General features: G+C 43.9%; 1 protein-coding gene and 1 pseudogene across 3 annotated transcripts in view; one reads left to right on the forward strand and one right to left on the reverse strand.

Moving 5' to 3' along the window:
- Positions 1–23,430, reverse strand: part of Slc9a9 (solute carrier family 9 member A9) — a 555,668-nt gene that overhangs the window by 138,450 nt on the left and 393,788 nt on the right. The gene's annotated exons all lie outside the window — the stretch shown is intronic.
- Positions 18,928–23,430, forward strand: part of LOC121464465 — a 31,758-nt pseudogene continuing 27,255 nt past the window's right edge.

Here is a 23,430-nt window from a genome sequence, read left to right on the forward strand (position 1 = left end):
GAAGCTCAGAAAAGCAAAGCAGCCAACCACTAGATAGACCATTTGCCTCTACCAATGCTCAGACCAAAGTGGCAATCCTCAGACTGCCAAACCCCACACTTCACTGAGTTCTTATCTCTTCCCCTTTATATTCCTCACTTTGCCCAGTCTTATCGCTTCTGTCTCCACCTCCCTAGTGCTGGGATTAAAGGTGTGCAATCCCAAGTTGCTGGTATCAACTTTGTGTGAGCTTTGTTTCTCTTTTACACAGATTCAATCTTGTGTAGCCCACAGTGGCCTTGAACTCACAGAGATCTGTTTGCCTCTGTCTTCCGAGTCCTGGGATTAAAGGTGTGTGCCACCTCTCCCTTGCCTGTTTGGCTGACTAGTATGCTGCTTTGCCTTCTGATCTTCAGGCAAGCTTTATTTATTAAAACACAAATAATATACCACAGAGTACCAGATGGCTTATGCAACATAAAGCTGCCATCAGAATTCTAGGGTCTAGAAAGTCCAAGGGCAAGAGGATGGCCAGCTTAGTTTCTGATTAAGCCTCTATGCCACTTTCTTTTTGTGTGCTCAGATGCCTTTTCCTTCATAATTATTTCCAGAAATTAAGAGTTCTGTGATGCTTCTTATAAGGACATTGATCCTATCGGAGCAGAGCTGCATTCTTATTTTCCCCACTTAACCTTCACATCCTGCTTACAGGCCTCAGGAAGTCCTGTTCTCCACTGATACTGATGCCAATAGCAATACTGCAACGTAAAGACATGTAAGGTTTAAGTGAGGACAGGAGTGGTAGAATGAGGGGACCAAGGAGTGTTTGTATGTCTAGCCCAAACAAAGGTATGAAAAGCCAGATGAAAGCGGATTGTCTTTTAAGCTAATTAAAAATATAATTGAAAAAGATTTTGAAGGAGGTACCTTGAAAGTGTGGCTAATGCCGCTCCCGGAAGCTATAGGTTATTAAACAAAAATCCCAGTGCCACGTGTGGGATCCCTGTTTATGAGTTCTTGGTTAGGGAGGCCATGCAGACTCCCAAATAATATAGGTTATTGCAATTGTTCTTGGCTGCCCACAAGAACTAGATGTTAAGACCCCATTCCTGAAGACATCACACACTTGGGTTGAGGGACCCAGAGAAACCAAGCCAGAATTGAGTTGGAAGATCCTTCCCAGCTGTCTAGAGCTTTAGTTGTACAATGCAGGCTGCTGGGGGAGAAGAGCCATCAATCATCTTATACTCAGTATAAGCAGCATGAGCTCCACTACCAACCTGCCGGGAAAGCTGCAGTCACTGGTGAAAGGGTGACAGGACATTGTGGGGGCTATCAGCCACTTTTGGGTTGGACTGTAGGTTCACTCTACAGGAGGGAATTTAGACCTGGTTAAAAAAAACCTAGTGAAGTCCATGGCTCAGTCATTAGAGAGGTTCAACAGCGGTGGTTCTCAACCCATGGCTCGCGACCCATCTGGGCTTGCATATCAATATCCCACTTTCCGATATTTACATTTCAATTCATAACAGTAGCAAAATTACAGCTATGAAGTAGCAACAAAATACCCTATGGTTGGAGATCACTATACCACGAGCAACTGTATTAAAGAATTGGGGCATTAGGAAGGTTGAGAACCACCGCTCTAGAAAAACCTATGACAGTTACTTGGCTAAATGGACACGATATCAAACCGCCTTCCAAACATGTTCTAGTCATAGATTAGTGCTTCTCTCAGAATTGGTCAGAGAAGCTTCTCACTATGAGCAGTGGTTAATGTAAAGGTTTATAAATGATCAGAGGCTAGGAATAAATGACCCGAGTGCTCAGTACAAGCACAATGGCAATATTATCTCCCCCAAAATCAGGAACACACAGAAGAGATGGAAAGAGAGCAAGCGGCAGGGAATGGGGGAGGGGGGCTATGAAACGCTAGCTTCTGAACACGACAGTCACTGCACCCATGAATTCACAGCAGGTGTGGTTGCTTACACAAGACCCGCCCAAGACTGTATGCATCAACATTTCATCATGGATGAGAGAACTCTCTGAGGAACTATGGGCGCTTAATGGTTGCTGGGGGAATCGTTCTTCAGTGGTCTAGTTGCTGCTAAGCTGGCCTTACTCAAGTAGATATGAGACCCTCCCCATCCACCATAATTATGCAGGCAATTCTAGTTAAATGCAGAAGGACACACACACACACACAGGAACAAGACACAGCTATGGAAGAAAACTTGTTGGGAAGAAGAAAGGGTTCAGAGGTAGTGGAGGGAGATGAGGGAGGAAAATGGGGGCTTTGATCAAAGTATGTTATTTCCCTACATGAAGCTGTGAACAAATAGTTCCTGTTTTAAAGTAAAAAAAAAAATAGAAAAGAAAGGAAACAACAAGAAGAAGCATAGCCTGGAAGCCAGTTCTTTAAGAAACTGCCTCATGTGCCTTTACTTGGAGCATACTGTTCAGATATTTGGGTCTTTTCCAAGTCATGTGATATTCCCTAGATCAAATGTTCCACACTTCTTTACCTGAAGGTCAAGTCTTGAGACCCCTTCTTTGGAACATTATTAAAAGTTCATCAGCTAACGCCAAAAGACAAGACACCAGAGCCACAGAGGAGAATGATGTTAGTGCATAGACAGGAGAGAAAAGCCTCACCTGTTTAAATTCTCAAAGTGGTACTTTCAATAGATCTATAAAGAGAAATACAGCTAATAAAAAAAAAAAAGATGATGACCCAGGCCATTATGCTGTCATTTTATTTGGATTGCTAATGAGAATCGCCAGCCAGGAGAAATAGGGGTTGACTTTATAAAAGATCTGAATAGAAAAGAACTCCTGCCTTGATACAGTTTGACAGTTTCCTGCAAAGGAGGCTTGTTACTTCTGGGCTCAGGGACACCAGTTTTCTCCAGTGATTATGTCACCAGCTCTCAGAATTGCTTTGGATGCCTAGGTCTTTATTTTCTTTGAGCATGCATCCAGCTCCTTCAGATGTGAGGTCAGGCCACAGAGGCTGCATTCAATTACCTCCAAGAGTATTAACTCAAAGCGAATTTCCAGGCTTCATTTGTTAGGTGGTGGATGGCCTGTGTTTCTTTTGACTGAACAGTGGCAGCCTTAAATTTAGATACCTGATCTCCCATGGATTGAATCTGGAGGCTGCTTTCTGGCAGATGGCAGCATGCTCAGATATGGGAGACAGGATAGGAAGGACCAACCTGAGAACCCTATGGGGTAACAATAGACTCATGGGAGTCTAGAACACTATCAGCATCTGAGGTCTTCATCTCACAGCCTTGAGCAGTTCGCCATAAAGGCTGATTTCAAATCGGGTACCAGTGATGGCCATGCTCAGTTTAGCCATCATCCTATCCTACTGTGGACCTAATATAGCACAAGTGGTAGAGGAACCAGCAGGTCCACTCTGCAAAGCTATCTTCTGAAAAACCAAGATGGCTTGAGCAGAGGTGCTGGTTGGGAGACATCCTCTTAGCATGCTCTCGGACTGGCTTTTTCTTTTCTGTTTCTAGTGCATCTTACTACTGGCTTGCTGCTTCTCCTGGAATGCCTTTGACAGAGGGCAGAATATGCATTCCTGGATTTGTCTAAAGGAGTTATCTTGATAATAAGGATCTTGACCAGCAGCTCTGATTTTTTTCAGATCTGAGTTTCTCAGTGCTGTGCTGCTAGAATTCTTGGCTGCAGGAGCAGGAGGAGGGTAGGGACAAAGAAAACATAGATTACACTAGATTCTCGGGCTGTATTTAATAGTCATTGAGCTACAACTGAGACTGTGTTTAAATGCTCAGGGACAAATCTCTTGAGAAGCCTGTTAGTTTTCTAAGTAGGGCCTTTGAGCAGAATAATGAAGAGGAAATGCTGACCCCTTGGTCTCTACCCACTCACCCTAGTCCCAATCTCTGAGAGTGACAGTCCCTCTGAGATGCAGTGGAGAAGAGGGATGGAGAAGCTGGACCTTGTCTCTTACTCTAGAGCTGCCACTGGGCTCTTCTGGGAGCAGTCTATATTAAACCTATACATTTTTAATGTCATCCCAAGATGCCATCTATTACCCTGGGCTAGCAACAAGAAATCTAGGTGAGCGGGTCATATCATGGAGAACTACAGTGCTCCATGCTGAGTTTCACAGGTGACTGTGTCTTCATTTGCTATCTTAAAATTAAATCCATTTCCTGTATAGTTTGGATCAGGAATCGCCCCAAAGGGCATGTGTTAAAGGCTTGGGCCTCAGAGATGTTGGGAAGTGAAGAGATCTGGCCCAACAAGAGATCTTTAGGTCATTGAGGTACCTTCAACAGGTCTGTGGAAGTCCTGGTTCTTTCTCTTTCTCACCTTTAACTTCCCATGATGTTGTTCTACCATGTGTTCCCACCACATTGCTGCCATAGGCCCAGCACAACACACCCAGCTGTTACAGATTGCTAATTCTGAAGCCATGAGCCCAAACAGCCCCCTTCTCAGGCATTACTAGCGTGATAGAAAACTAATACTCTGCCTATCTTTGAAGTCTAAACATCTCACCAAAATTCTTCCAAAAAGTTAGTTTTCACTAATTCATCCTAAGATTCCCTGAGTCTTTTTTAAAACAAAAAGGAAAGAAAGAAAAAGAAAACAAACTATCTTTTTTTTTTCATTTTACATACCAATCCCAGTTTCCACTTACTTCCCTCCTCCCATTCCCTTCACCTATTCCCCACCCAACCCCCCATCCACTCCTCAGAGAGGGTAAGGCACATTGCTTTGGGGAAGGTTCAAGGCCCTCCCTACTATATCTAGGCTGAGCAAGGTATTCATCTAAAGAGAATAGGTTCCAAAAAAGCTAGTACAAACAGTAGGGATAAATCTTGGTTCCACTGCCAGTGGTCCTGCTGTCTGCCCCAGTCATACAACCGTTACCCACATTCAGAGGGACTTGTTTGGACCAATGCAGTTTCCTTCCCTGTCCAGCTGGAGTTGGTGAGCTTCCATTAGCTCAGGTAGACTGCTTCAGTGGGTGTCCCCATCATGGTCTTGATCTCTTTGCTCATATTCTCACTCTTCCCACTCTTTAACTAGACTTTGAGAGCTCAGTCCAGTGCTCCGATGCAGGTTTCTGCCTCTGTTTCCATCAGTTGCTGGATGAAGGTTCTCTGGTGATATTTAAGATATTCATCAGTCTGACTACAGGGCAAGGCCAGTTTAGGCACCTTCTCCTCTATTGCTTACGGTCTTAATTAGGGTCATTCTTGTGGATTCCTGGGAATTTCTCTAGTGCCATGTTTCTTGCTAGCCCCATAATGGCTCCCCTAATCAAAATGTCTCTTTCCTTGCTCTCATCTCTGTCCTTTCTCCATTTTGACTATCCTCTTCCCTCAAGTTTTCCTCCCCCCTTCCCTTTTCCCCTCATCTTCCCCTTCTACCCTCCCTACTCTCCCTACTCCCATGCTGCCAATTTTGTCAGGCAATCTTGTCTATTTCCCCTTTCTAGGTGGATCTATGTATGTTTTTCTTAGGGTTAATGCAATCTCCATCAAAATCCCAACACAATTTTTCACAGACCTTGAAAGAACAATAATCAGCTTCATATGGAAAAAAAAACCACGCAGGATAGCCAAAACAATCCTATACAATAAAGGAACTTCTGGAGGCATCACCATCCCTGACATCAAGCTCTATTGTAGAGCTATAGTAATAACAACAACTTGGTATTGGCATAAAAACAGAGAAGTTGACCAATGGAATCAAATCAAAGACCTGGATATCAATCCACACAACTATGAACACCTGATTTTTTGACAAAGAAGCTAAAATTATACAATGGAAAAAAGAAAGCATCTTCAACAAATGGTGCTGGCATAACTGGATGTCAACATGTAGAAGAATGAAAATAGATCCATATCTATCCCCATGCATAAAACTCAAGTTCAAATGGATTAAAGACCTCAATATAAATCTGACCACACTGAACCCGATAGAAGAGAAAGTGGGAAGTAGTATTCAATGCATGGGAACAAGAGACCACTTCTTAAATATAGCACTAGTAGTACAGACACTGAGAGCAACAATAAACAATTGGGACCTTCTGAAACTGAGAAGCTTCAGTAAAGCAAAGGACATGGTCAATAAGACAAAATAGTGATGGAGGTGGGTCTTGTATCTTATCTGTTGCTGTCATTGATTAACCAAGAAAACTGCTTGGCCTGATAGGACAGAAAATTAGGTAGGCAGAGTAAACAGAACAGAATGCTGGGAGAAAGAAGCTGAGTCAGGCAGTCGCCATGATTCCCCTCTCTGACACAGACGCAGGTTAAGAATCTCCCTGGTAAGCTACCACTTCTTGGTGCTACACAGATTAAAAGAAATGGGTTAGATCAATATGTAAGAGCTAGCCAATAAGGGCCAGGCAGTGTTTAAAAGGATACAGTTTCCGTGTAATTATTTCGGGGCATAAGCAAGCCAGGCGGCCGGAAGCTGGGGCAGCAGGGAAGCAGCCCCTCGCTCCTCCATACAACAAAAAAGTAGTCTACTGAATGGGAAACGATCTTTACCAACCCCACATCAGACAGAGGACTGATCTCCAAAATATATAAAGAAACTAGACATAAAAATTCCAAATAACCCAATTTAAAAATGGGGTATAGAACTAAACAGAGAATTCTCAATAGAAGAATATCAAATGGCTGAAAGATAGTTATGGAAATGTTCAACATCCATAGCCATCAGGGAAATGAAAATCAAAACAACTCTGAGATACCATCTTATACCAGTCAGAGTGGCTAAGATCAAAAACACCAATGACAGCTTATGCTGGAGAGAATGTGGAGTAAGGGGAACACTCACCCATTTCTGGTGGGAATGCAAATTTGTTCAGTCACTTTGGAAATCAGTATGGCAGTTTCTTAGAAAACTGGGAATCAACATACCTCAGGATCCAACAATACCACTCTTGGGCATATACTCAAAGGATGCTTAATCATACTACAAGGACATTTGTTCAACTATGTTCATAGCAGCATCATTTGTAATAGCCAGAACCTGGAAACAACCTAGATGCCCCTCAACTAAAGAATGGATAAAGAAAATGTGGCACAATTACACATTAGAGTATTACTCAGCGATTAAAAAACAATGACATCTTGAAATTTGCATGCAAATGAATGGAACTAGAAAAAAAAGTCCTGAGTGAGGTGACCCAGACCCAGAAAGATGAACATGGTATGCACTCACTCATAAGTGGATACTAGCTGTAAAGCAAAGGATATTGAGCCTATAATTCATAATCCCAGAGAAGCTAATTAACAAGATCCTTTGGCTCTTGAAGATATCAAATATTCCTCAACTTAGGGAACATTCGCAGAACTTTGTTTCATTGTCTGCTTACCACTCTTGGTGTGTTCTTACTTCCTGTCTTCCAGCTTGACCGATGTGGATGCAGTTGTTCTTTGAATTTATCTCTAATTCCTTTTCTCTTAGCATACAATTTCCATTTGAGGGTGATTTCTTTCTGTCTTCAGAAACTCAGTCTCTTAGAACATGAAATCTATTCTCAGCAGTTAATATTCTTTTTTTTTAATTTGTCTTCTGAATTTTAAAAATTCAGTCTTTGTTCCAGAAAGTCTTTGCTGTACTCTAATTATATCTCTTTTTAATTACTTTTATTAATGTCTCCTTTCTCTTTCCATTAGTTCAACTATAAATGAAGTTGCCAGCTCTTGTTGCTCAGCCTGGTATTTCTTCTGGTTTCAGAGTCCCTTTGAATCACTGTAATTTTCCACTCTCTAATCAATTTTGTGTGCTTCCTTAATGCCTGTCCTGCTCAGTCAGCTGGAGTATTTGATCAGACAGAGCAGAGGTAGGTAGCATGTGAATAGCTCATGTCTCTGGCCTTCTGCTGGGGGTGCTGACGAAGCCCCCTTTTCAACAGAGTGAACTGGAACTGCCAAGACTCATGAAAAAAAACCCACATTTTTGCCCAAGAGGTCGGTAGCTGGTATGACTTAATGACTTCGTCAAATTCAGAGAAGAATCCTTTTCTAAGGAGGGAGGTGGATGGGTTCTTTCAGACCCATGAAGGAGGAGACTTCTACTCCAAGGAGGAGCTCTCCTCCTCCATGGGCTGGAAGGTGTTGCTGGTTACCACGGAACCTAAAGCCCCTCCCACAGTCCTGTCCTTAGGGGGTCCTTTGAAATCTGCCCCCAATCTCATTTCTGTTGATTTAAGTGACAAGCCTGAAAGGACAAGCACTTCTCTTGGATAGACACCTTAAAGTTCTGAGGTATCCTCAGTGGTTTCCCATTTTTTAAGGTCTCAGCACCCACAGTGATTCCCTGTTCCCCAAGGTCAGGCTCATTCACTAGAGCAAGCTCTATCCACTATGCGTTTCCCACCCTGGAGTCTTCCCTTTCTCCAATGCCCTGCTGTGCCTTCCCCATCCGCTGTGGCTATGGACATATTCCCTTCAAGTGGAAAGCTCTTCCTTATTGTGTAATTAAGATATCATCATTGTTCAGAAGACCAGGAAGCCACAACTGGGACCTTTTTCCTTTCTCCTTTCTCACCTCCCACTTCCATTTTGTTCTTCATTGGTGGCACGGAACACGATATCCTCTACCTCCGTCACCTCACTTCTTTCCACAATGTCTCCCCTGAAGTTGACCCCCAACTCTTGATGGCATTGCACCGATACTGGAAATCAACGACATCAACCATTGTTGGACCAGCCCTGTGCTTTTCTTACTACACATGGGAGGCAAGGAGGCGGAGCTTCAGCTGGTCTTTCATCCAAAGGACTGACATCCTTGGCACCCAAGAATTCACGAACTCTCACCACAGGCAGATCTTCCTGACATTTTCTCCCATCCCAGGAGGAACTGGGTTGCGACAGCTAGAGCTTCAGTTAGCCACAGCAGTTGAGCTGATGTGAGGGCTGCTTCCTATTGCCTGGGATTCAGAGGATTCAGGAGCAGGAACCCGGCCAGGTGGCTGACAGAAGAGATAAACCGTGAGGACATCTGTGTGGGTACTTTCTGGAGTCTGGAAAGGTGCGCTGTGCTGAAAGGTTCAATTCTACGGAGGCTTTGATGGATTTGCTACAGTCTTTGTCATGGTGACCAAATATCCGACAGAAATACTATTTTGGAATGAGGGATTATTTTAGCTCCTGGCTCATGAAATACAGTCCATCACAGAAAGGAAGACACGCCAACTGGACTGCTAGGTGTGTGGTGGTCAGACTATGTGACACACTTTTTCAAAGCATAGGCGTGGAAGTGGTACAAAGCTGACTCTGCCCTGCGACCCACTTCTGGTGACTATCTCACTGTCTTTGCCTTCTGCACTAATGCTTCGAAATTGGCTCAAATCATTTTGCAAACTAGTACCAAATTCTCCAACACATAGGCTTGTGGAGGACATTCCCATTAAGCCATTGCACTCGAGGACAGGTGCTGTGCTTTCAAGGGTGGCTCATTGCAGTGGCGTAGCTCGTACTACTGAATGCAGACCCCTTGCTTTACAGACGGACTCAGGTGACACAGGCTGTGGATGAACCTAAGCTGAGGGGGAGAAACAAAAGTCCACACTCCCACCTGCTGCCATATGTCTGCAGGCCCCAGGAATGAGTGAAGAAAAGCCTCTGATTACACCCGCCCCTGCCCCTGCCCCAGTGGCTAGCTAGCATCTTTAGGCTTGGGGGCCTTATGGAGCCATTTTCCTGGTCTTGTTCTGGAAGTCATATTGAAAATACTAATTAATACAAAGACAGATAATATGTTGTGTTTTTCCCGTGTGTGTGTGTGTGTGTGTGTGTGTGTGTGTGCTTATTGTAAAGGTGTGTCAGTGTGTTTCAAGTAGCCTTTCCTGGGTGAAAAGAATACTAACTCTCTCCTTGGTGCAAGGCCTGTTGCCCTCTTTAAGAAACCCCCTAAGCGCTCTATCTCTCTAAATGAGCCATTTAAAAGCAAGGGCCAATGTCTTGCCCAGGGCCAGACGTGGAGCAGGCACTTAAAAAATGTGTGGAAAATGGAAGAGCCAGTATTCAGTGGAAAAGCAAGAGTCAGCCTGAACCCTTTTTTTTTTCTTTAGCCTCGGTATCATTTATTTTCTCAATTACACTACAGTTTCTCTTCTTCCCTCTTACAATCCCCTCAGCACTGTGTGTGCATATGTGTTGGTATGTGTGCTTTTATATCTGTGTATGTATGCAGTTTGCATATATGTATATGAACATTCATCTGGAATACTTGTGTGTGTGCACATGAGTGTATACCTATGTACCTATGAGAACATACCCCAGGCTGCTCAATACTATTTCTTCACAGAAGGTAAACTGAGCAGAGCCATCTTGCTTGAGTCTATTGCTGAGTCTTGCAGTCTGACTGGAGGAGAGCCGGTTAGGTAGGGTAAAGAGGGGTGATTGTTTAGTGGAGTGACATAGGAGAGCCTGCTGGGATGCTGACATAGGCTACACAGTCTCATCTGAATAGAAGTGATGCTGGTGCAGGAAGGAAGGGAGGGAAAACAGAGGGATGGGAGCTGTGGAGGAGGGAGGGCAGTCAGGATCTGGAGCTCAGGCTCCAGAGGAAGGGGGGTGAGCCTTCTACTAGGGCAGGAAGCTTTTCCCAAGCTGTAGCAACAGACTAGAATACCCATTGCAATGGTCTCAACTCCAAGTTGAAGCCCTAGTATGACTTCATTTGAAACAGGATGTTTAGAGGGTAATTTTGGTAAATGAGGCCAGATTGGAGGTGTCCTAATCTAACAGGAGTGGTGTCATTATAAGAGGAAGGAGAGAGAAAGCTCAGAGGGATGGGAAGGCCATGGGAAGACACAGAGGAGATGCCTGTCTGGCCCACCCAGGAGTAAAATCTTGTCTCCCCACTCTTTAGAATCGTTATATGGAAGTGGTCCATGCTCAGGATCACCCTGGCTATGGAGCTTGTTATGGCAGCTCCAGCTGACTGAAACCTGACTCTCAATCCATCTCCCCATATGGTCAGAACAGCCTCCAAGACCCCGAGAGCCTCTGGATCTGGAGAAACTGTGTCTTATTAGATCCAGTGTCACAGATGCTGGGCAATGAAATGGATGGACCATCAGAGGAGGGATGCCAGTGTTCTGGGCTCTCAGTTTTGGAGTACCGAGCCCTGTCCTGAGCACTGGAGAGCATCCTTTTCTCATTCATTCCCTTCAAGAAAAAGCAGGCCGAGAAGAGGGTCTCTTTCGAGCAATGAAGATTTTTATGAAAACCAGGCTTTATGGACTTCTATTTTCACAGCTGCTCTCTAGTCTTCCTGGTGAGGCTTGCGGGGGGGAAAGAGCTCAGCCTCTGGAGTGGAGGCATGATCCATCCCCTCCTAGTACTGTGGCCCACAGCTAACAATTTATGCTATCTCCATCTTAGTGTTCTTGCCTGTAATGTGGGGCTAATCCCATTATCAACTCATAAGCATGTTGTAGAGAATCAAGAAAAACAATACACATTTTATAAAAAGTCCTTAGTGCATGAGAAACAGAATTGACTCAAGCTTATCAGCTGGATACTCTGGGGCAGAGGGAAGGACACTGGTGTGGGAGGTCCTTCTGTCTATGTGTTGTTTTTATTGGTTAATAAATAAAGAACTGCTTTGGGCCTATGGCAGGGAAGAACAGAACTAGGTGGGGAAAGCTAGGCTGTATGCTGAGAGAAAGAAGGGTGGAGTCAGAGACACCATGGAGCCACTGCCAGAGTCAGACATGTTGAAACTTTGCCCTTTAAGCCACTGTCACATGGTAATACACAGATTAAAGGAGATGGGTTAAATTAAGATGTAAGAGTTAGCCAATAAGAAGCTAGAGCTAATGGGCCAAGCAGTGATTTAAATAGTACAGTTTCTGTGTGATTATTTCGGGACTAAGTAGCTGAGAACCAACAAGCAGCCTGTTGCTACAAATTGGTACCCTATGTGGGGCATGGACCCAAGACCCTGAGATTAAGGGTCCCATGCTCTACTGACTGAGCTAGCCAGGTGTCTGGGAACCAACAAGTGGCCCTTATTCCAACAGAACATGTAGACTGGGATACCTATTTCTAAAGGACATTGCTTCTTGGCTATTGGGAGAAAGAGGAAGGAACATGTTTAATTGGGTGGCAGGCCTAGTGAGGGCTCATATCTGAAGGGTGCTTGGTTTTAGCTGATGGGGGAAGGTGGGGAAGACATCCAAGGCTTGTGAAGGATGGACACGGGATGATTTAGATGTCTAAGAGGAAAATGAGCCTTCTAGAGAAATGTAGAAAGCCTGCTATGTAACCTGCAGTCAATTTAAATCTTGAGACAATGAGTGTAAAGTGTAAATAAGTTTGATAGTGTGAACTTCTCCCAACCTCCAGCAGCCTAAGTGTGGCAGGGGGAAGATTCAGAGCAGCTTCTTCTGATAACCCGTATTTACGGACTGTGCACACGGAGCCCCCAAGTCTGCTTTCACACCCAGTGACTGTGCTGATTTTCTCATTACACACTATGTTAACAATGAAGGGAAATATATTTGAGTTCTCACCTTGTGGCAGCTTCATTTTCATTTCTGGGTCCGTTCCCTTGGGACTACATGTGTAAATTGCCAGTTTATGGTAATTTAATTTGTGGAATGCTTTGGACAAAGAACACATTTTCTTCATTTATGTAGTTGTGGGCACATTATTTTCTTTTCATTGCCCCATTGGGATCTCCCTATTTGACAATAAGAGTGGAGGGTAACACCATACTTGCTGAGTACCTACTGTGTGCCAGGCAATATTGAAGGCAATTCACATATATGACTAAATCAATTTTTCACAGCCACCACATCTTATAGATAAGGGATAGCTTAAATGGCTGCTGATGGTCACAGAAGTAAGAACCAGAATGAGGCTTCACCAGGCAGTCTTTCTCTGAAGTACATGCTTGGTACCCATACATTTCTCTAATGTACTTAAAATTCTCGGTTGATTTAAACTATTTGCTATGAAAATGTATAATATATCTCACTGAGCTCTTAACTATGACTTCTCTCTCCCCTTTCAACCCCTTCCACACATCACTAAGGATGGATTACAAGTACCACACATCTGCCCCGCTAGGTAACAAGTACATTTGTATGGATGCCCTAACCTGTTTTAGGAAAGACAAAGATGACACATTTTCCTTGCCTCCGAAGAACTTGAATTTTAGCTGGGGATTCTGATCACTCAACAGGCAAAGTATTGGCCCATCCCACATGCACAAGGTTCCAGAAGAAATAAGCTACGTACAGAGAAGTGTTGGGTCTATAGTGCTAGATTTACATTCGCCTCTGTAGGAGTCCTTTTAGTTCCTAAGCAGATGCCAGCTCATCCAGCTGGGCTGGAGAAATACTATGGCAACAAGACGCCAAGGACTCCGGTTATTGTGCTCTCTAACTTCCTGAAAAGGGGAGTGTGGAATGCTAGGAAGGAGGCGGGGCATCTCCAGAGCTAATTTGCAGCAAGCTTAATTGGTTTCTTTGTTCAAATGGGCCTATCTAGAATTCCTCTAATATTCTAATATAGTGGTGGGGTACATCCTACGTGATTCTCGGGACACAGTGAGAACTTAACAGAAAGGGGACTGGCACTGGAGCTGCCCACTCTGGGCTCAGTCTGCACCTGGCCACAGACTGGCTGCAGGGCCTTGAGGAAGTTATTTATTTAAACTTTCTAGGCTTCTAGTTTCTGATTTGTGACATGGACAAAGCATTGCCTTTCTTGAAGGTATCTAGGAAGGATTAGTAAAGAGTTTGGAAAGTTCTTGGCGTAACAGAGGTACAGCCAATCAAAGTCATCCTCAGTTCCAGTTACACAGTTAAACGTGATGATGGAAACTCAACAGCAGAATGTCCTTAAGTGGAACCATTATAGCTGGAGCAATCTTCGCTCCTCCTGCTTCTGCTTTGCCTTGGGGATGCTGAGAAAGGGTGAAAAGCCCATAAATGCAACTCAGGACGTCCAGATGTTGTTTTCAGCACTTGGAAAAAACTCATATTATCATTTTAACTTTTGTTGGGCTTTCTATTGCCCTGACTCAGTGGGATAGTGGATCTTATGGTTATGACTTCACATTGTAGTAAGAGGAGTGGGGATGCAGATTTGGGAGATTCATATTTGAATTCTGTGTCTGGTTCTCCTTGACAGACACTGTACAGAGCATTGGTTCGGTATACATTTACATATCACAATCACTCTGGTAGTTTACAGGGGTAGACAGGGAGGAGCATCATCCACATTTTAAAGATCATGAAGCAAGACTCAGAGCCGCTGAATCATTTGCTCAAGGTTGCACGGCAAGTGAGAATCTAGCAGCTGGCCCTGGCCCTGGTCCTGTGCTCTGCCTGCTAACCTGCCTGGCCTCCTGAAATATACTGATGTGGGGTTCCCCTCTGTATGCTATGAATATGTTTTATTACCATGGTTTTATTACCATTACCACATTAAGAAAACAGACTGTTGGTTTCACACTATCAGAGAAGGGTGTTCCAAATATGGAAATGGAAAAAAACTAGAAAGAAAGTACAGGTATAAACAGGATAAACATGGATCTTCATGCAAATTATTTTCCTTATGCGTACGTGTGCCTGTGTGACATGCACACACACAGACACACCACACTTCCTATTTCTACCTGACCCTGAATCAGCAGTGATTACACTCAAACACAGACCTTGGCTTCTAAGTAGAATTCTCCATGTGAATGAAACAGGGATCCTTGAAAAAACAGTTAATTCCAGGGCCACAGAAAGGAAAGTACAAGATGAGCCCAAAAAATGACACTGTTCCAATTAGTTTTTATTAAATGCTCTGAGAGCACCAGTGAAGACAGAGCAGACAGGCTGAGGAGGCTCCTGATGGCCAAACTGAAGACAGTTTGAACATCAAAATAAATAATAACAGTAATATTCTCCAATCCACAGGATAAACCCATGGAGTCCATGCTGACATTAAAAAAAATGAACAGTTTCAAAGGACCTTTCTCAGAACACTGACTATCTATGAAGACAGGGGGTAAATGGGCGACATCATAGCAGAGAAGTTGGAGTGATGCCACCTTAACTAAGAGATCAAAGTGATGATGCCAATAATGGGAGACATTTCAATCACTGCCCCCTGATGGGGCACATGCCAACTCAAACTCACTTCCAGAATGTGCCAGCTAATAATGATGCAAAAACTGCATCTAATCACAAGGCAGTACTACCTACACCCAAATGGAGACCCATGTACATTCTTAGCCATCCCTGCAAATTCTAAATGACATGGTGAGTGACCCGGGAGAACGGGGAGTAATCTGGATGTTCGTGTAGAATTTCCACAGCACAGTTCTCACTCAGCAGACTCTTACATACTGAAAAGCGCTAGAGGATGAGTTGAACGACTTTCAGTGGCCGAGGAAGAAAAAGGGTTGCACATGGATTGCGCTTGTTGTTCTTCAAAAGTTTGATGACTAAAAGGTAACGCCCCCAGCAGTAAGAACCTCGACCCGAGAAGGGGCACTGCATGTGGAGGGCTTAGGAAAGTGTGCAAAACCACAGGCTTTGGCTTGAATCCCAGCTTTGCCACTTAGCAACTATATGGATCTAGCCAGACTATTTGTGTCTTACTTCCTGGTCTGTAAAATGGGGTTAACCATGGCAGCATAGGGGCTGTGTAGACTTACGTGAGCTGGCAGCTTGCAGGGTTTAATATCAAGCGTTCTGCAATGACTTTTTGGAACTGTGTTCTGCCTTTCTCCCCGAGAACATTCAATGAATCCACTTTCCCTCACAGAATGTGCCTGGCAAGACCACTGGTACCCTTACTGTATGGTCCATCCTATTATTCAGGCAGATGTTTGTATGTTTTATAAACAGAAGTCAAATAACAGATATATTTATATCTTCAGATGGAATTTTCTGTTGGTATACATTTGAGATGCAATCTTCAAGGTCTGAAAATTTTAAAATTTTATTTTGACTATGCATAATCATTCTATCAGGTGAAAGTACTGTGTTTAGAATAATTCAAAGATTGGACTGAAGAGAAAATGATTATCTCATTGACAAGATGTCTCTTAGGCTGTTTTAAAATATGCAAGCCTGGCCTGCTATGAAAGATTAAAGGGTATCTGCCACCAAGTGTGGCTAATTCAATTAAAAGTGGAGCAGTTTAAAGAGTATGCCAAGCAATGTTCTAGTGGGGAAGGGAATCCAGATCTACTTTGATCTTGATTCTTTGGATTTATGCCTTTTCCATCCTTGTATCCTTGATATCAGCTGTAACAACCCAATATTAAGGGCTGCATGTGGTTGGGAGATGGGGCATAAGGCTAATACTTTACAAAGCATCTTTTGTTGAGCACTTTTCTTTTTGTTAGTTCATCTTCACTGATCAAATTGTCTCAAGAACTCTGTGTACTTTTCCAGTTAGGTTCAGCCAACATGAGAGCAGATGGCCTTTGACAAGGCTCCTTCACATCATCATGAGACAGTCCCTTGCAATGTTACTTTAAAACACTTTATTTGGTTCAAAATGACCATTGCTAACAGGACAAAATGGGCTCCCTCACCATTTATAGGAGGAAATACTCTAGCTGGATTCAACTCTGACTTTGTTCCAAGGGGACATTCCACTTGAATATGCCCTGTTCCAAACAAAGAGACACTGGCTTTTTTTCCCTCTCAAAATACAGAATTTTTGATGCACCTTCAAGATTCCATTTATATCAGTGACATAATGGTGTCAGGCTCTTTGAAGGAAGAGGGAAGAGCAGACAACAACTGGTATTATATCGTTAAGTACCCAAGAATCAATTACATCCTTGCTGAGACAAGAGGTAATTTTCCCATTTAAACTTCACAGATGTAACGATTGGCAAATTATTGTTGGGTTGTTGCTTCTTTTATTATAATTAACAATTAAAAAACACGTTATAATGTAATTATCTGTTTACTAGCTCTTACTGGCTCAGGTTGTAGCAATGACTTTATCTTCAAGAAAGTATTTTAATCAACTCTTCGATATTCACTCACTAGTGTGAAACTGTTTTGGCCCTCACAATTAAAGCAATGAAAATTTCATGTTGATCCAGTTACGGAAGGAATCTCTTATGGGAATATATTAGTTCCCTTTCTTAAAATAAGCTCCGAGTCCATCGATTCTCCATTTTCTTGCCCTATTTCTCTCCTGTTTGCCCTGCTCATTTCTGAGTAATGTTTTCACCTCAATGAGCTCTGTGCTTACTATGACCAAGGTACTGTGTGCTTGATGAACTGTATATGACAACTGCTATAAGGACCTTCTAAGATTGTTTCATCTATCTATCTATCTATTTATCTATCTATCTATCTATCTATCTATCTATCTCAGTTTCTACTATATCCCCTCTGACAATAGGCACACCATGAGGCTTGATGATTAGGCTATGACCATGGAACACAGGTCGCCAATTCATGAGAATATACTAGTGATGATGATGGATGGATGGATAGATAGATAGATAGATAGATAGATGATTAATAGTTAGGCAGATGGTTGAGTTACTATAAGATATATAAAATGATTCTGAGATTTTCCTATGCTTTAGCATCTTTTATAGTGGAGTAAATGATCTGTACTAATTATAATTATAAAGTAACCTGCTTATTAATTGTACCTTATGTTTCAATAAAATTAGATGTGAAGCAACTTGAAGGACTTTGGACAAAAAGGGGGACAAAAGGATAAGGGACCCAACTCTATTATGAAAAAATGATGGTCTCAGAATATCTGAAACAGGACTTAGGCATCCAATTAATCTTGGCTCTATACTTAAAGTGGCAGAAAGCCACGTGTGTGAGAGAAGTATGCCCTGGGTTCTGATGTTTCATCTTTTAGATTTGTCCCCATTAGCTTAGGGCACTATATATATATATTTCTCTTGGGGTCTGCATCTTGGGGCTCTCTCACTATTGTCTCTCAGCTGGCTGTAAACACAGTTCTTAGAAGCTACTACATATAAATGCTCAAAAAACTTGGCCTTCCAAGAGAGAGTAGAGGAGAGGGTGAAAAAAACTTGAAAGAACATTAGATGTGCTTCCTGTTATCATTAATAAAACATTCAAAGCAGGGTCACCCGCACATTAGTAACGGAGTCAAACAGTATATGCAGTGGTGTTTAGAAGAAGGTCTCCCGGGAGTCTACAGTGACTGTCTCACAGGAGGAGAGGAGGAAGAAGCAGGACAGATAAAGGGCGAAGGCCCAGTGAGCCCACCTCCAAGAGGAAGAGTGGAAGGAGGAGTCCACTCCTGCCATCTTTCTAACCACCATGTGGATAGCTTATCTGTGTAAGTATCTGTTGAGAGCCAGCTGCATGTCAGTACTGTGCTGGAAGCCGCAGAAAGAAGAGCTCTCCATTATCTTGAAAACCATCAGCTCGTTGGGAGCAGAGATATGTCTGCATAGAGCAAAAGGGTAGGGAGGACCTGGTGTGGGGGGGGGGCACTGGTTATTTTGCAAAGAGGAAGCTGTATCCCCAAATGCATTGATTCTCTGAGAAGCGAGTGACAGGGCTAGACACACAAATCAGATATTCTGGTGCCCTGCCTGTGCCACTCTTTAGTCCGAGTCCCAGGAGCTTGGCAGCTATTAAAATAAAAACACACTTGGAAGACAGGTCATTTTCAGTCATTTGTGCTTCAGGGTTAATGACTTCACCTGAACCTTTATGTGAACAGATTTGGAAACAGCAAAGATAGAAGGACATTAGGAACCTGGGATTCAAGAATGCAGGCTATATCTAAAGAATCCATCCCGGTCGACTCACAGTATGGTTTATTGATGCACAGCCATATGTTCCTCCCAACACATGGGTCTTGGGGACTCCTGACTCAGACAACTGGTACTAAGTTGGGCTCATTCACAGGCATCTTCTCTCCATGGATACGTGGATGCCATGTATCAGCACAGTGTATGGACTCCTGGTGAATCAAAGATGCTCATAGACTGAGAGAAAAAGCAGAGCCTAGAAGCCTTTTCCATGTGAGCCATGTGGAAGAGGCAGGACAATGACACAGAGGTGAGGAGGGCTCTCCCAGGCATCACTCTTTGCTCCAAGCTCAGCTCTAAAGGAGTCAAGGAGGCCAGCAGAGCCTCATTCTGCCTTCTGGGGCAGCACTGTCTTCGCTTGCAGTCGGTGGACCATGGGCTTGTATACGTAGTTTGGGTTACTGGCCCACCAGAGCCTACCCCTGTGCTGAACCCCTTCTAAGCAAGGATGGTCACGTGCCCAGCTGGGCCAGACACGCATGAGCAGACATATGTTGGGTCGGAGCTTTGAGTAGATTTTGTTTCCTGGCTAGAAAAATGGGGCGATTCACCGAACACTCTTTTGCTTCCTTCCCTTCCAATCTTCTTTCCTCCCTTGCTTGCTTCTTCCCCTCTTTCTTTGTCACCCTCCATCTCCCGCTTTTTCTGAATCTACATGTGGTAGTCCTCCTAGGACCAGGACAAGCAACCGTGGGTACCAGAAAAAGTTCAAGCGAACACCTTTATTGCTCATCTTCTTATATCAGTTCTGGGATGTTGAGTCCAGATTTCATAATACAGAAGACAAGACACATTTGCTGGGCTATGTACTGGGCTATTTCCTAGTTTCATATCAAACAGTAGCCCCGAGATTCCAGGCTCCTACCATCTGGTGCCTCCAGTCTGTCCGATCTCACCCGTTTCCCTCCTCTAAACCACTGCTCTGAAGGACACAGGTCACAACTCTGGGCGAGCCTTCCTGGAAGATCTAGTCCCACACTTTGCCTTGGGCTCCAGTGTTTTCTGTGCTGAGACAGCACTCAGTGTTGGCTAGTATTTGGATTTGCCTGGACTGATGCCATGGCTTCCTGGCCTCCACCTTAGCCTCTCTGCAGGATGCAGCACAGATATCTCTATATAACACCAGCTAACTCACATCCCTCTTCTTCAGAGAGCTGTTTGATGCCTCCAGCCCAACACAGCTTTTCTCCAGTTAAGGGCCCTGTCTTAATGTCTCATCAGACCCTATGAAGCTCCACCCCCTTTCTTTCTCCATTAGCTAAGCCACTCTCCTCCTCACTAAGGCTCCAGCAACAGGGCTGGACTTTTCAGAGACTACTGCCCATAAGCTTGGTGCAAACAGGTTCTTCAGCTGGCATGCCCTTCCTTCTTCCTTTTCTAATCTTTTCCAAGAGACACCTTACCATTGAGGCATCCCTCAGTCATCCTACTTTAGGTCACATTCCAACCTCACAGTCCTAACCCTGTAACTCCCCGCGCCCGCTCTTCTACTTCGCTTATCTAATATATAATTTGCATAGTTATCATGTTATTTTCTTATGATTTATCTCCTCTTGTTATAGTAAAAACTTCCAGAGGACAAGCTTTTGTACCCCTCCCCTCCCCCTTCTCTCCTCTCCTTTCTTCACTTCCTGTATTGCCTTTCTTATTGCTACGTGAGTTATTTCAAGTACTCGACACACATATACCTGCATCCTTTATCTATGTGGGCTGTTTTATGTGAGGCTAGCATGGTCCTGAGCACCTGCTCTGTGGGAATCCTCTCAATAGTGGAGGTATGCACTGGGACCTCTGTGGGCATCCTCTCAATAGTGGGGGTATGCACTGGGACCTGTGTGGGCATCCTCTCAATAGTGGGGGTATGCACTGGGACCTGTGTGGGCATGCTCTCAATAGTGGAGGTATGCACTGGGACCTGTGTGGGAATCCTCAATAGTGGAGGTATGCACTGGGACCTCTGTGGGCATCCTCTCAATAGTGGGGGTATGCACTGGGACCTCTGTGGGCATCCTCTCAATAGTGGGGGTATGCACTGGGACCTCTGTGGGCATCCTCTCAATAGTGGGGGTATGCACTGGGACCTGTGTGGGCATCCTCTCAATAGTGGGGGTATGCACTGGGACCTGTGTGGGAATCCTCAATAGTGGGGGTATGCACTGGGACCTCTGTGGGCATCCTCTCAATAGTGGAGGTATGCACTGGGACCTCTCTGGGCATCCTCTCAATAGTGGAGGTATGCACTGGGACCCGGGCCTTAGAAGATCACTAGTTGGGTTTGTTGTCTCTTCATCCAGCAGGCCAGCTGGGACTGGTCTTTTTTATAGTAAATGGTAACTCATCAAATATAGGAAGAAGGACTAAAAATGTGACTTCTAGAGGGCTTTCTCATTATGATTATACTCCCAATTTATACCAAAAATAAAATAAAAATAAAAAAAAAGGAAACCAGGTGGCTCCAGACTGGAGTGGTTCCTTATTTATAAAGAAAGATGTTTTAGTAATTCTGCTGAGTTTTTCCCCAAGAATGATGGCTGCCTGGATGATCATGTCTGAATGTTATCCCACCACTGATGTCACTTCCCTTTCTTGGGTTCAGGACTTTCTCTGATGAGATCAACACCATCCCCTAGATCTGGGATTGAGGTTAGAGCCCGGCTAGTGGTGTATCTTTCTCTGCTTTGACCTTAACAATGAGAAAGAGGTTAACTCAGATGATGAGAAACTATTTAAATAGCGCCTTTGGCTCGATCTTCCTTCTAAAGCAAATTTATCTGGGCTCCATCATAGGAATCTATCTCGATGGTTGGCTCCTGTCTTTATAGAGAGTGGACCATTCACGTAACGATTTTATAGATTTCTTTCTTTTTACTTCAAGTTCCCACCAACAAGAACCCCTCTTCATGCCGAAGCTGTGCTTTTCGATGATCCCTTGGTTCTTTTAGAGGGTTATCCCTCTAGACAACAGGGATGCGTATTACTGTTATTTAGTAATATCTCTGTGCACAAATTTGCATTGTGTGTTTTGATGGCTTATCTCGCTGATGGAAAAGTACTTTATAACCCAGAGGCATTTCAGCAGATCAAGGAGATTCATTACCCTGGCGGTTTTTCATTTTCAGATAGAAATGAGTAGAAATTATCCAATTTCTCTTTTTATAATAACGTCCAATACATTTAGTGTCCAATTTCACACTGGCCCTTGATTTATCGCAGTTGCCAGATGAACTGATGTCTGCTGACAACACGAGAGCGGGATGTCTCCTAACCCTTTAAGCACCAGGTACCAAGAGTAGAGAATAACACAGGAAGTTTCACTCTGAAACACACCCCAGAAAACAATTAATTTATATCCTGCTTATTTGTTTCTTTCGCTTGTCCTGTCCTGTTCCAAATCTTGAGAGCATCTACATATTCTTGGAATTGGAATGGGTCTCTCTGAAAATTTTACTAAGAGCAACTAGCAAGTAGAGAGGTTGTTTTAACCCTTCAGCTTCAGTGGCCCCGAAGTTCCAGTGGCTTGCATCTTCTGGATCTTTGCATGACCGCTTTTCAGAGAGTGTCCTCTCACTTCCTCTCTTCATCACTAGGGGGCGATGTGCTGCAGATGGACTCGGGGTCAGGACCTAGTCACCATAGTTTACTGCCTGTCTGGCTTTGAATAAGTAACTGTCTCCCATGACCTGTTTTCTGATCTTTCAAGTGGATCCAATAAGAAGATAATAAATAATAAGGCAGCTTTCACCATGAAACCTCCCACATACTTAATTTCACTTAATTAAAGTGATATTTCAAGGTCACACCAGGGCCTCGTACCTTTCTCAAGGTGGCTCTCCTGGAGAATCAAGACAGATGCTACAATGATAAAGCAGACACAGTTCCGACTCTGCAGATAGATTGAGGGTCAGTGGGCGACAGGTGAGGGGCTGAATTTTAAGAAAGAAGAACAGGAGGGAGGGCAGAGCTGAAAAGGAGAGCAAAGCTTTGGAGGCTATCCCGGAAGACCCTTGCTTAGCTTTCACTAGACTGGAATCTCCTGTAATTCCTGAGAGCTGATGAACTCATGGACGAACATCCTGTCACTTTTCTTTCTTGTCATCTCATTGTGCTATGACCACGAGGTCCCCTATGGGCATCTCCTCCAAGTTCTCCCAGGGCTGGTGGGAGGCCCTTCCTGCTGTCTAGTGCTATACTAGAAGGGGCTGACAGACAGGAAGTCTAAGCACAGGAAAGAGCAGAGCAGCTGGAAACCAAGGAAAATAGGAGCGGGCTAGACTGAGGAGGAGTCTTGCTGCTGGCAGGGTTGGCCCACAGCCCCTGCCCAGGCATACCTCCTCACCCTCCTAACTACTAATGAGCCGGTTCCTCACCTAAGAAAAATTATTATGAGTGTGTTTAGCAGTAGAATGAGCCTGGCTGGTCACCACTGCCCACACAGCAATTTTAGACTGCTGGGGTGGGGGGAACGTAACTGAGTGGCCGTGCACTTGAATAGCATATACAGTCCAAGGCCCAATAGGCAGTGGCAAACAGATAAACAAGCAAACAAAGAAACCAAGCCCTGTGACCACTGGAGTCAATGGTGCATGGTAATAAAGCAACTTCAAGTCTTTGGATAGAAAGTGCTATAAATTCAAAACAGCT

The sequence above is a fragment of the Microtus oregoni genome, unplaced genomic scaffold (assembly GCF_018167655.1).
Source record: "Microtus oregoni isolate MIOR12 unplaced genomic scaffold, Mior012 000028F_ref0000031, whole genome shotgun sequence".
Taxonomy (NCBI): domain Eukaryota; kingdom Metazoa; phylum Chordata; class Mammalia; order Rodentia; family Cricetidae; genus Microtus; species Microtus oregoni.